This window comes from Lonchura striata, chromosome 32, assembly GCF_050655825.1.
Source record: "Lonchura striata isolate lonStrDom1 chromosome 32, ASM5065582v1, whole genome shotgun sequence".
Lineage (NCBI taxonomy): Eukaryota > Metazoa > Chordata > Aves > Passeriformes > Estrildidae > Lonchura > Lonchura striata.
This window is the reverse complement of record NC_140734.1, coordinates 5941539-5954904: the sequence shown is the minus strand read 5'-3', so window position 1 is coordinate 5954904 and position 13366 is coordinate 5941539.

Here is a 13366-nt window from a genome sequence, read left to right as displayed (position 1 = left end):
TCGGAGCTGACGGGGTGACAGAGGTGCCCTGTGAGGAGCAGGGCTGTCGGTGCCCTGGCAGCATCTCTGACAAGCCCTGTTCAGCCAGGCCCTGAGGCACCAGCAGGACATTCCCAGTCTTGGCCTTTCTGGGACTGCCTGGTGCAGGGTGGTCTGTGCATGGGGTGGCTGAGAGCAGATGGACCCTGGTGGGGACAGCCCCCAGTCCAACACAATCCGTCCCCCTAGAGCCTCCAGAGCCAGCTCCCCCATCTGTGACATTCACATTCTCTGGACAGAGAGACATAATTCTGTCTTTCAGGAGAAGCACAGAGAGAAGAAGAGAAAACAATCTTTATCTCTGCTTGTTTGTTTTCCCAAGTTGAATGTGGCATGGAGATTGTTTGCCTGAAGTGATTGCGTGATTAAATTTAGTAAAATTTCTTTCAGTTCAATGATCAATCAAATTCAACCGTGTCTCGGACTCCCAGCAGAGTCACGAGTTTATTAATTAGCTAGGTAAGTAAGTAAGTATGTAGAATAGGATAGTATCTCTTTAAATAGCATATGAAAGTAATATAGTTTTGCTTTAATAAAGCTACCCTTCAACCTTCTAATCTAGAGCCAGACATCATAATTTCTTCCCTGAGTCAGAACCTCCCACAATTTTTAATATACCCATCTCCTGCTGCCCCTTCCCTCCCAGAGCTTTCCCTTTGGCCAGCCCAGAGCTGAGTCCATGCCAAAATCCATTTGGCCCCAGCAGAATTGCCCCTGTTCCCGCTCTGGCACTTTGAGGAAACAGCGGTGGGCACCGACCCCTCTTCCAGGGCCGTCGGGACCCCAGACTCAGGGAAAAGAGGAATGTGGGAGGACTTGGAGTCAAGGGCAGCAGGTGATTGGGATGTGCAGCCACTGGAGACACTGGGAGCGCTGGGCAGCGCCGATCGCCTGTTGATCACCTTGCAGGCAGGGCTGAGGCTTGGGCAATGCCCCGGGAGCTGACGGGGTGACAGAGGTGCCCTGTGAGGAGCAGGGCTGTCGGTGCCCTGGCAGCATCTCTGGCAAGCCCTGTTCAGCCAGGCCCTGAGGCACCAGCAGGACATTCCCAGTCTTGGCCTTCCAGGAAGGAAAATCCACGGTGCAGTGGTTCCCGAGAGCTGTCCATGGCTGAGATTGCTGTTGGACATTCCAGGCCATTAGTGAAGGGTTCTGCACCTCTCCTTCCTCAGGGACAATGTGCATCCGGCAGAGAAGTGTGTGCCAGCTGGGAAAACACTTCAGGCCACTGCCTTGGTTGTTTGCTCTGGACCTCAGCCAAGGAGACGCAGGGCCCACGGGGGAAGATTTTCCTTGGGAGTTTTGCTGCTTGGTGCCCATGGAGGAGAGAGCAGAATGTCCCCGTGGGGGATTCTTGAGCAGAGGGAGAAGAGCTGTGAGGTCACTGCTGTGCTGAGGTCCCCTTGGAGGGGAATTGAGGACATTTCTGCAGGGTCCTGAGCAGTGACTGAATGGATGAACGAGATTCTCGCTGTCCCTGCCTGCTGGAGTAAAAATGGTGAACCCCAGATCTGGGAAGAAATGATGATGATTTCTGGTTCTAGATCAGAAGGCTGAAGGATTGCTTTGTTAAAACTATATTATATTACATTAATATACCATTTAAAGAGATACTATATTATTCTATATACTTACTTCTTACTTATCTAATTAATAAACTCGTCAGTCTCTGTTTAGAGTCCCAGACACAGCTGGTTCCAATTGGGTTTTGAACTTAAACAACTTTCACTAGAATCTAATTAAGTAATTACTTCAGGTAAACAATCAAAGGAGTAGCGATAAAGATTGTTTTCTCTTCTTCTCTTTGCGCTTTTCCAGGAAATCTTGGGAATTTCAGGAACTCCCGTCCCTGCCTCCCCCTGCCCCTCCTTTGCTGGGAAAAATGCATTTTGTAGCATTGGAGCCTCGGGAATGTTGAGGTGAACCCTGCATCTGTCGGGGTGGAAAGTGCTGGATTCATCAATTTTCAGTGGTGGTTTATTCATCTCTCTTCAGTAGTGTTGTCTTAACGTCTTTTGAGTAGTGCTGTATTGATCTATTTAGTAGTGCTGTATTGATCTATTTTGAGTAGTGCTGTATTGATCTATTTTGATAAGTGCTGTATTATCTCTATTTAGTAGTGCTGTATTAATCTATTTTGATTAGTGTTGTATTATCTCTATTTAGTAGTGCTGTATTGATCTATTTTGAGTAGTGCTGTATTATCTCTATTTAGTAGTGCTCTATTGATCTATTTTGATTAGTGCTGTATTGATCTATTTTGATAAGTGCTGTATTATCTCTATTTAGTAGTGCTGTATTGATCTATTTTGATTAGTGCTGTATTATCTCTATTTAGTAGTGCTGAATTGATCTATTTTGAGTAGTGCTGTATTATCTCTATTTAGTAGTGCTCTATTGATCTATTTTGATTAGTGCTGTATTATCTCTATTTAGTAGTGCTGTATTAATCTATTTTGATTAGTGCTCTAATAATCTATTTTGAGTAGTGCTGTATTAACCCTTTTGAGTAATGCTCTAATAATCTCTTTTGAGTAGTGTTGTATTATCTCTTTTGACTAGTGCTGTATTAATCTATTTTGATTAGTGCTGTATTAATATATTTTGAGTAGTGCTTTATTAATCTCTTTTACGTAGTGCTGTATTATCTCTTTTGAGTAGCGCTCTATTAATCTGTATTTAGTAGTGCTCTATTAATCTATTTTGAGTAGTGCTCTAATAATATCTTTTGAGTAGTGTTGCATTAATCTCTTGACTAGTGCTGCATGAATATATTTTGAGTAGTGCTCTATTAATCTCTATTTAGTAGTGCTCTAATCTCTATTTAGTGCTCCAATAATCTCTATTTAGTAGTGCTGTACTAACTCAATTGAGTAGTGCTCTATTCATCTCTTTTGAGTAGTGCTCTATTCATCTCTTTTGAGTAGTGCTCTATTCATCTATTTTGAGTAGTGCTGCATGAATATATTTTGAGTAGTGCTGTATTAACTCTTGAGTAATGCTGTAATAATCTCTTTTAAGTAGTGCTGTATTAATCTCTATTGAGCAGTGCTGAATTAATCTCTATTTATTAGTGCTGAATTAATCTCTATTGAGCAGTGCTCTATTAATTAATCTCTATTTAGCAGTGCTGAATTAATCTCTATTGAGCAGTGCTGAATTAATCTCTATTTATTAGTGCTGAATTAATCTCTATTGAGCAGTGCTCTATTAATTAATCTCTATTTATTAGTGCTGAATTAATCTCTATTGAGCAGATCTGAATTAATCTCTATTGAGCAGTGCTGAATTAATCTCTATTTAGCAGATCTGAATTAATCTCTATTGAGCAGTGCTGAATTAATCTCTATTTATTAGTGCTGAATTAATCTCTATTGAGCAGTGCTCTATTAATTAATCTCTATTTAGCAGTGCTGAATTAATCTCTATTGAGCAGATCTGAATTAATCTCTATTTAGCAGATCTGAATTAATCTCTATTTAGCAGTGCTGAATTAATTAATCTCTATTTAGCAGTGCTGAATTAATCTCTATTGAGCAGATCTGAATTAATCTCTATTGAGCAGTGCTGAATTAATCTCTATTTAGCAGTTCTGAATTAATATCTATTTATTAGCGCTGAATTAATCTCTATTTAGCAGATCTGAATTAATTTCTATTTAGCAGTGCTGAATTAATTAATCTCTATTTAGCAGTGCTGAATTAATCTCTATTGAGCAGATCTGAATTAATCTCTATTGAGCAGTGCTGAATTAATCTCTATTTAGCAGTGCTGAATTAATCTCTATTAATTAGTGCTGAATTAATCTCTATTTAGCAGATCTGAATTAATCTCTATTGAGCAGTGCTGAATTAATCTCTATTGAGCAGTGCTGAATTAATCTCTATTTAGCAGTTCTGAATTAATCTCTATTTAGCAGATCTGAATTAATCTCTATTGAGCAGTGCTGAATTAATCTCTATTTAGCAGTGCTCTATTAATTAATCTCTATTGAGCAGTGCTGAATTAATCTCTATTTATCAGATCTGAATTAATCTCTATTGAGCAGATCTGAATTAATCTCTATTGAGCAGTGCTGAATTAATCTCTATTTATTAGTGCTGAATTAATCTCTATTGAGCAGTGCTGAATTAATCTCTATTTAGCAGATCTGAATTAATCTCTATTGAGCAGTGCTCTATTAATTAATCTCTATTGAGCAGTGCTGAATTAATCTCTATTGAGCAGATCTGAATTAATCTCTATTTATTAGTGCTGAATTAATCTCTATTGAGCAGTGCTCTATTAATTAATCCCTATTTAGCAGTGCTGAATTAATCTCTATTGAGCAGTGCTCTATTAATTAATCTCTATTTAGCAGTGCTCTATTAATTAATCTCTATTTATTAGTGCTGAATTAATCTCTTTTGAGCAGCGCTAAAATTACACTATTAATATCCAATTTAAATAGATATTATCCTGTTCTACATAGTCACTTCTTATTTACCTCTGGGACAAAAATAAAAACCCAGCCTGGATCCATCTTCTCCCAGAAGCCAAAGGAACCTCACCAGAATCCATCCCAGCGATCCCCTCGTGGAGAACGATCTCCACGCCGAATTCCACACAGAGGTTTGGGATGGACGCCGAGGAGGAGCAAAGATGGAATTGTCTTCTCCTCTCCGTGCTCCTCCAGGAAATCCTGGGAGAGAGAATTGAGGCTCGATGGGGAAGAGGGTGGGAATGGCACGGCGAGGAGCACCGAGGTTCTGGGACATCCCAGGAGATCCTGGGACATCCCAGGGTCTCCATGCTCAGCACCAATCCCAGGAGCTCCAGAGAACATCCCAGGGTCTCCATGATCCAGGGACATCCCAGGAGATCCTGGGACATCCCAGGGTCTCCATGCTCAGCACCAATCCCAGGAGCTCCTGGGACGTCCCAGGGTCTCCATGCTCAGCACCAATCCCAGGAGCTCCTGGGACGTCCCAGGGTCTCCATGCTCAGCACCAATCCCAGGAGCTCCTGGGACATCCCAGGGTCTCCATGGTCAGCACCAATCCCAGGAGCTCCTGGGACATCCCAGGGTCTCCATGCTCCAGGGACATCCCAGGAGTTCCTGGGACATCCCAGGAGCTCCATGCTCCAGGGACATCCCAGGGTCTCCATGGTCAGCACCAATCCCAGGAGCTCCTGGGACATCCCAGGGTCTCCATGCTCAGCACCAATCCCAGGAGCTCCTGGGACATCCCAGGGTCTCCATGCTCCAGGGACATCCCAGGGTCTCCAGAGGACATCCCAGGGTCTCCATGCTCCAGGGACATCCCAGGGTCTCCAGAGGACATCCCAGGGTCTCCATGCTCCAGGGACATCCCAGGGTCTCCAGAGGACATCCCAGGGTCTCCATGGTCAGCAGCAATCCCAGGAGATCCAGAGGACATCCCAGGGTCTCCATGCTCCAGGGACATCCCAGGAGTTCCTGGAACATCCCAGGGTCTCCATGGTCAGCAGCAATCCCAGGAGCTCCAGGGACGTCCCAGGGTCTCCATGCTCCAGGGACATCCCAGGAGCTCCAGAGGACATCTCAGGGTCTCCATGGTCAGCACCAATCCCAGGATCTCCAGGGACATCCCAAGGATGAACATGGAGAACTTTTGCTTGCTGGAACTTCACCTGTACATGATAATTGATATAATTGATAGATGTGATGATTGTTTAGTAATTAAATATAATTACTGTTTAATCATAATAATCATGAAAAACTGTGGTCAGGGGCTAAGAAAGATCATGAGAAACTCATGTCAATGTATACAATAGAACAATGTAAATTTAATAATTAATATGTAAATTATACAAGGATGGAATATAGAAGATGTTGAGTTTGAAATCCGTGTGGGGTCAGATTTGGGTCTGCGCCCCTGATTCCAAATAAAACCACGGAATCACATCCCGGGATTTTGGGTGTTCCTGAACAATGCAAATTTAATAATGAATATGTAAATTATATACGGATAGAATATAGAATATGTTGAGTTTGAAATCCGTGTGGGGTCAGATTTGGGTCTGCGCCCCTGATTACAGTTGTTATATTTTATGTTTTTATCTTATATATGGTATTGTTTGGAGAAAAAATTTATTATGGTGACTCTTTTTTTTTTTGTAATGAATAGTGTTTTTATTATTAATGTATGGATGGATAAACTGCTTTTAGGATTTCTTTTCTTTTAAGGATGCCCTGCCAAGAGGGGAAAAAAAAAAGTTGAATTTTTTATTTTTTGGGACTACAGTCCCCCCCTGTTTTCCCCCTGGGGCTGAGGGTGTAAGAATAGAGATTTTCTTTTAAAGTAATTACATTAGTTTAATTAATGTAATCACATGTAATTACATGTAATTAATGTAGTGTAATGTAATGTAATGTAATGTAATGTAATGTAATATAATGTAATATAATATAATATAAAGTAATGTTATATAATAATATAATATAATGTAATATAATGCAATGTAATATAATGTAATGTAATATAATGTAATGTAATGTAATGTAATGTAATATAATATAATCATATCATATCATATCCATAATGTATAATGTACAATGCATATAATATATAATATATAATATATAATATATAATATATAATATATAATATATATAACACATGATATATCACACATGATATATCACACATTATGTATAATATAAAAATACAAATATTAATAAACTATAATAAACCTTTAGTAAGTAATTAATAACTAATGTGCAATGTATATAGTATACAATATATACAATATATACAATATATACAATGTACTATATAATCTATAATAATATAATCTATAATCTATAATCGATAATAGATAATCGATAATAGATAATCGATAATAGATAATCGATAATAGATAATCGATAATAGATAATAGATAATAGATAATAGATAATAGATAATAGATAATAGATAATAGATAACACATGATACATAACACATATATAATACATCATACATAACACATCATATATAATACATCATACACAACACATAATGTATAACATAAACCACAAATATTAATACACAAAACCAAACCATGATAGCTAATTAATAAATAACAATTAAAGAGCCACTTCACGGAGGCGGCGCGCCCGCTGTCCGCGCAGCAGAGCCGAGCACGGCGCCCCTGAGCCCGTGCTCAGCTCGACACGGGGCGAGAAATTGGGGTTTGGGACGGGCACAAGGCCCAGGAGATGCAGGGAGCTGGCTCGAGTTCCTTTCCTCTTCCTTCTTCTTCTTCTTCTTCTTCTTCTTCTTCTTCTTCTTCTTCTTCTTCTTCCTTCTTCTTCTTTCTTCTTCCTTCTTCTTCCTTCTTCTTCCTTCTTCTTCCTTCTTCTTCTTCTTCTTCTTCTTCCTTCTTCTTCTTCTTCTTCCTTCTTCTTCTTCTTCCTTCTTCTTCCTTCTTCTTCCTTCTTCTTCTTCTTCTTCTTCTTCTTCTTCTTCCTTCTTCTTCTTCTTCTTCTTCCTTCTTCTTCCTTCTTCTTCCTTCTTCTTCTTCTTCTTCTTCTTCTTCTTCTTCTTCTTCTTCTTCCTTCTTCTTCTTCTTCTTCCTTCTTCTTCTTCTTCTTCCTTCTTCTTCTTCTTCTTCCTTCTTCTTCTTCTTCTTCTTCTTCCTTCTTCTTCCTTCTTCTTCTTCTTCTTCTTCCTTCTTCTTCTTCTTCTTCCTTCTTCTTCCTTCTTCTTCCTTCTTCTTCTTCTTCTTCTTCCTTCTTCTTCTTCTTCTTCCTTCTTCTTCTTCTTCCTTCTTCTTCCTTCTTCTTCCTTCTTCTTTCTTCTTCTTTCTTCTTCCTTCTTCTTTCTTCTTCTTCCTTCTTCTTCTTCTTCTTCCTTCTTCCTTCTTCTTCTTCCTTCTTCTTCCTTCTTCTTTCTTCTTCCTTCTTCTTTCTTCTTCCTTCTTCTTCTTTCTTCTTCCTTCTTCTTCTTCTTCTTCTTCTTCTTCTTCTTCCTTCTTTCTTCTTCTTCCTTCTTCTTGTTCTTTCTTCTTCTTCCTTCTTCTTCTTCTTCTTTCTTCTTCTTCTTCTTCTTCTTCCTTCTTTCTTCTTCTTCTTCCTTCTTTCTTCTTCTTTCTTCTTCCTCTTCCTTCTTCTTCCTTCTTCCTTGTTTCTCCTTCTTCTTTCTTCTTCTTCTTCTTCCTTCTTCTTCTTCTTCTTCTTCTTCTTCTTCTTCTTCCTTCTTCTTCCTTCTTCCTTCTTCTTCTTCTTCTTCTTCTTCTTCTTCTTCTTCCTTCTTCCTTCTTCTTCTTTCTTCTTCTTCCTTCTTCCTTCTTCCTTCTTCCTTCTTCTTCCTTCTTTTTCCTGGGTTTGGGTGGTATCTTGTAATTTGCATACAAATCCTCACTGCGGGTCTTGGGGGCCAATTATTAAATTAGAAAGGGAAATAACCCAGGTGCCACTTCCTAATTAAGCGGTTTGGTTTTTGATTAGATTTGGGTGCGCGCTGCTCTCACCCGCGCAAGCGCCGAAGTCGTGCCAACGATAAAACAAGGACCTGAACACCCGAAAATCCGGAGCATCCGCGTTTCCCGACCCACAACCGCTTCCGGAAGGTTCCCCCGGCCAGAAGAGCTTCCCAAGGAGGAGCCACCAGGAGCTCCGGCGGAGAAACAGCGCGGGCTGGGCCTCGGAAACCGCCGGGACGTCGGATCCAAGGATCCAAGGCCTGGATGGAATTCCAAAGGCAAGCAGCCAGTCCTGCTCCGGCCTCCCAGGACATCGGAACGTTGGATCCAAGGCCTGGATGGAATTCCAGAGTTGGGCACCCAGCCCCAAGTGTCCTGCTCTGGCCTCCTGGAGCTCCCGGGACGTTGGATCCAAGGGCTGGATGGAATTCCAGAGCTGGGCACCCAGCCCCAAGAGTCCTGCTCTGGCCTCCCAGGGCTCCCGGGACGTTGGATCCAAGGCCTGGATGGAATTCCAAAGGCAAGCAGCCAGTCCTGCTCCGGCCTCCCAGGACATCGGAACGTTGGATCCAAGGCCTGGATGGAATTCCAGAGTTGGGCACCCAGCCCTGCTCCGGCCTCCCGGGGCTCCCGGGACGTCGGATCCAAGGGTTGGATGGAATTCCAGAGTTGGGCACCCAGTCCTGCTCCGGCCTCCCAGGGCTCCCGGGACATCGGATCCAAGGGCTGGATGGAATTCCAGAGTTGGGCACCCAGCCCCAAGCGTCCTGCTCTGGCCTCCTGGAGCTCCCGGGACATCGGCATGTTGGATCCAATCCTGGATCACATTCCAAAGGCAAGCAGCCAGCCCCGCTCCGGCCTCCCAGGGCATCGGCACGTTGGATCCAAGGCATGGATGGAATTCCAAAGCCAAGCAGCCAGCCCCAAGCGTCCTGCTCCAGCCTCCCGGGGCTCCCGGGACGTCGGCACGTTGGATCCAATCCTGGATCACATTCCAAAGGCAAACAGCCAGTCCTGCTCCGGTCTCCTGGGACGTCGGCACGTTGGATCCAAGGCGTGGATGGAATTCCAAAATTGGGCACCCAGCCCCAAGCGTCCTGCTCCGGTCTCCTGGGGCTCCCGGGACGTTGGATCCAAGGCCTGGATGGAATTCCAAAGCCTAGCACCCAGCCCCAAGAGTCCTGCTCCAGTCTCCTGGGGCTCCCGGGACGTCGGATCCAAGGATCCAAGGTGTGGATGGAATTCCAAAGCCCAGCAACGTCCTGCTCCAGCCTCCCGGGGCTCCCGGGACATTGGATCCAAGGCGTGGATGGAATTCCAGAGTTGGGCACCCAGGCCCAAGTGTCCTGCTCCGGCCTCCTGGGACTCCTGGGATGTCGGATCCAAGGATCCAAGGGCTGGATGGAATTCCAAAGGCAAGCAGCCAGTCCTGTCCGGCCTCCCAGGACATCGGTGCGTTGTATCCAAGGCATGGATGGAATTCCAAAGCCCAGCAGAATCCTGCTCCAGCCTCCTGGGGCTCCCGGGACGTCGGATCCAAGGATCCAAGGCCTGGATGGAATTCCAAAGGCAAGCAGCGTCCTGCTCCAGCCTCCCGGGGCTCCCGGGATGTTGGATCCAAGGCCTGGATGGAATTCCAGAGCTGGGCACCCAGCCCCAAGCGTCCTGCTCCGGCCTCCTGGGGCTCCCAGGACGTTGGATCCAAGGGCTGGATGGAATTCCAGAGTTGGGCACCCAGCCACAAGTGTCCTTCTCCGACCTCCCGGGGCATCGGCACGTTGGATCCAAGGGCTGGATGGAATTCCAAAGCCCAGCAGAATCCTGCTCCGGCCTCCCGGGGCATCGGCACGTTGGATCCAAGGGCTGGATGGAATTCCAGAGCTGGGCACCCAGCCCCAAGCGTCCTGCTCCGGCCTCCTGGAGCTCCCAGGACGTTGGATCCAAGGGCTGGATGGAATTCCAAAATTGGGCACCCAGCCCCAAGCGTCCTGCTCCGGTCTCCTGGGGCTCCCGGGACATTGGATCCAAGGCCTGGATGGAATTCCAGAGTTGGGCACCCAGCCCCAAGAGTCCTGCTCCAGCCTCCCGGGGCTCCCGGGATGTCGGATCCAAGGATCCAAGGGCTGGATGGAATTCCAAAGCCCAGCACCCAGCCCCAAGCGTCCTGCCCCGGCCTCCTGGGACTCCCAGGACATCGGCACGTTGGATCCAAGGCCTGGATGGAATTCCAAAGCCCAGCAGAATCCTGCTCCGGCCTCCCGGGGCATCGGCACGTTGGATCCAAGGCTTGGATGGAATTCCAAAGCCCAGCAGAATCCCGCTCCGGCCTCCCGGGGCATTGGCACATTGGATCCAATCCTGGATCACATTCCAAAGCCGAGCTCCCAGCCCCGCTCCGGCCTCCCGGGGCATTGGCACATTGGATCCAATCCTGGATCACATTCCAAAGCCGAGCTCCCAGCCCCGCTCCGGCCTCCCGGGGCTCTGCGGGTGCTGAGGAGCAGCAGGGCACGGGCACTGCCGACATTCAGGAACACCCAAAATCCCGGGATGTGATTCCATGCTTTTATCAGGAGCTCTGGGAATCAGCGGCGCAGACCCAAATCTGACTCCCACACGGATTTCAAACTCAACATATTCTATATTCTATCCTTATAAAACTTACATATTAATTATTAAACTTATATTGTTCTATTGTATGCACTGACATGAGTTTCTCGTGATCTTTCTTAGCCCCTGCCCACAGTTTCTCATGATTATTATGATTAAACAGTAATTATATTTAATTACTAAACAATCATCACATCCAACAATTATATCAATTATCATGTACTAGCTACACAGTGCAGTTCTAGCAAGCTCGAGTTCTCCATGTGCCTTGGATATTTTATTTTCCAGGGCCCTACTCAGCTGATTTTTCCTTTTAACCCTAAATCCCCGTGATTTTAAAACCCTTTTACTATCAACACAGCCACAACTTCCAGCCTGGCATCCCCCGGGATTCTGCAGAGCCCACCCACCCTGCCAGGCCTGCCACGGGCACCTCCTGCATCTCCCTGGGGTGAGGCTGGCACCGAGGCTGAGATTTGTGCGGAATAAGTTGTAATTACGTCAATAATTTGGGAAAATAATCGGAAAAGTGGATGTTGTTGGTGTTACATTCTTCAGGAATACACGTGGGAAGCAGGATGCAGGAGCTGGATTCGGCCTTGGGATGGAGGAAGTCAGGAACTGACCCCCAAACCAAAATTGGCAACAACTGAAGCTAAAAGACAACTCTCAGAGCAGGATTTACCTTCAATATGAATAAAATCGGGACCATTCCAGATAGGGAAGTGAAAATAGTGGTCTTATCTATGAAATAATAAGGCTTAATTGGAACATAATGCATCAAGCTCAATGTGCATGCACAACCTGCCAGGTCACTCAGAGGACAGCGAGGAGGACAGCGAGCCTTGCTCCAAGAAGACCCCAAAGAGACCAGAAGACCCCAAAGCAACAATGGGAGAGTGTGCTGTGCAGTGGAGTGATGTGGATTTCCAGAATTAAAATTGGGAGGAACTAATGATGAATATTTATTAATAGAGTAGAGTACAAAAGTTGTGCTTGGATACCTTTGAATGGGTGGCAGGGTGAGAAGCCCTCCCCGTACCCCTGATGGGCTTTACCTAAAAACCACTGCCAAAAAAAAACTCTTTGTGACCATTTCATTGTATTTGATCGTATTATATAATTTTACACCCCACTTAAAAAACCCGCTGCTGTGTTTGCATCTCGTGGTTTGTGAAATCCCTGCAAAGCTGAGGGCAGGGAAGGATTTCACGGCAAAGCCACGGCTGGACACGGCTCCTGGCCAAGCTTCACTCTGCTGTTCACACCAGCAAGGAAAACAACTCAAAAATTCAGGGTCAGGCAATGCAAAACGGAACAAAATCAACATTATCCGTGGCTGTGTGTGCACAGCTGCACCAGGCAGGCCAAAACAAAGTTCCCAAGGCTGGGAAAAAACCAAAATAAAAAAGGAGGAACGCACTGCGGGGAGCTTCTCTGATAATCTCTGCAGCAGCTCAGCCAGCGTTTCTCAGCCCACGGTGGGGCTGGAAAAGGAGAGGATTTTCCCAGGAGATTCCCCCTGGGCACGGCCCCTCCGTGCTGGCGCCCCGGGGTGCCCCAGGGCACCCCAGGGCACCCCAGGGTGTCCCAGGGTGTCCCAGGGTGTCCCAGGGCTCCCCAGGGCACCCCAGGGTGCCCCAGGGCTCCTCGTCCTGCGGAGGCTTCGGAGATCCCGGGGCACCAAACTACTCACGGTGCCAATTATCAATTTATCACAGAATTTATCAATTCTGTGTCAGCAGAATTCAGCACCAAAACCACTCATGGTAAAAATTATCAATTTATCACAGAATTTATCAATTGTGTGCCAGCAGAATTCAGCACCAAAATCACTCACGGTGCCAATTATCAATTTATCACAGAATTTATCAATTGTGTGTCAGCAGAACTGAGCAGGAAAATCACTCACGGTGCCAATTTTCAATTTATCACAGAATTTATCAATTGTGTGCCAGCAGAATTCAGAACCAAAACCACTCATGGTGCCAATTATCAATTTATCACAGAATTTATCAATTGTGTGTCAGCAGAACTGAGCAGGAAAATCACTCACGGTGCCAATTTTCAATTTATCACAGAATTTATCAATTGTGTGCCAGCAGAATTCAGCACCAAAATCAGTCACGGTGCCAATTATCAATTTATCACAGAATTTATCAATTGTGTGTCAGCAGAACTGAGCAGGAAAACCACTCACGGTGCCAATTATCAATTTATCACAGAATTTATCAATTGTGTGTCAGCAGAACTGAGCAGGAAAATCACTCACAGGTTTTATCAATTTATC